The sequence below is a fragment of the Echinops telfairi genome, unplaced genomic scaffold, assembly GCF_000313985.2.
Source record: "Echinops telfairi isolate 266 unplaced genomic scaffold, ASM31398v2 ScPeMD7_7458;HRSCAF=8496, whole genome shotgun sequence".
Taxonomy (NCBI): Eukaryota; Metazoa; Chordata; class Mammalia; order Afrosoricida; family Tenrecidae; genus Echinops; species Echinops telfairi.
Genome location: NW_022111358.1, coordinates 24551194 through 24552480, shown reverse-complemented (window position 1 = coordinate 24552480; position 1287 = coordinate 24551194). Strand labels below are relative to the sequence as shown.

At 41.3% G+C, this 1287-nt stretch overlaps 1 protein-coding gene across 1 annotated transcript in view; it reads right to left on the bottom strand.

Annotated features, from left to right (window-relative positions):
• Positions 1–1287, bottom strand: part of ZNF652 (zinc finger protein 652) — a 13267-nt gene that overhangs the window by 3010 nt on the left and 8970 nt on the right. The gene's annotated exons all lie outside the window — the stretch shown is intronic.

Sequence of the window (1287 nt, the reverse complement as noted above, 5' to 3'; positions counted from 1 at the left end):
GCCTAGGAAACCCGATGGGGGCAGTTCTACCCTGTAAGTCAGAATCCGTCTAAAAGCAAGCAGGGGCGGCAACAAATCTTTCTAGGAGCAGATCACCAGGTCTCTTCTCCTGCCGAGCTGCTGGGTGGGTGCAAACCACGGGTTAGTACTCAAGTGCTTAACCGCAGTGCCACCAGGTCTCCTCAACCACTCTCAGCCAACACCATGGTTACTCTCTGTGGTTCATATTCACCTTCCTCTTTTTTCTGCCAGCCATGTTTACTAAAAGGCGATCTCTTCCTCAACTACTGGACTGTGGCCCTTGGTCGAACATCAGCGGTCCAGTCCATGCTTTTGAAAATGGAAATTTCAAGAGGAGTACATAAAGATTGTCTCCATTCTATCACTTCTGGTAGTCCTATTGGGCTTCTGCCTTCTTCATTTCAAAGAAACCACGCTTAGCCTTTCCCAACTTTCCCAGTACCACATTTCCCTTTGGGCGCCATCTTCGAAACGTCCACAGTCACCTTTCTAGATTCATTCTGAACTTAGCCTGTTAACCTTCCTTTTCATCCATTTCCTCTAATCATCTTGGAAATGTTAAATAAAATTCATTAATAAATTATGGTATATCCACCTGACAGTGCTATTGAAAGCAATATTTCTAGGTACAGAAATGTAATTATTAATGTGAAAATACGTATTAATAAGTAAAACAAGCAAGTTATAATAATGTATGCATGGTATTAGCCACTCTTTCCCCCCTAGTGTGCCAAAACAAACTTTCTATGTTTATAAGAGAGCCTCTATTACCTACTACTTTTAAGGGAAAAGATGAGAAGAAATATAGCAAATACCAGCAATTCTTTCTCAGTAAAGGTTCTGTGGGTGGTATTTTACTTTATTCTTTTGTTTATGTATATTTTTTTATTTTTGAAATAAACATGATTTGTACTATACAATGTCTGAGAAAGCACACGTGTGGTACCCTATGAATGCCCTTGACCTACATCTCCAGGTTTATTATTCTTCACTTCCAACAGCCACATGGGAACAGTGTAATACTCAGACTCAAAGACTTAATCCTTCAATATTAGACAGTCCAGCATGAATTCACAAGTCACTTCTTGGCTTCATTTGCAAACATCATGCATTCACCAAAAGTGTATTGAATATACGAGGGGGTACCCTCCCCCACAAAATGGAAAAAAGCTCCGCTAGGTGGAGCTTTCATAGTACGCATTTCTCCCACTAGGTGAGCATCGATCAACTAGCTCTGAGTTGGTGCACCCTGGGAAGGTTCCCTCT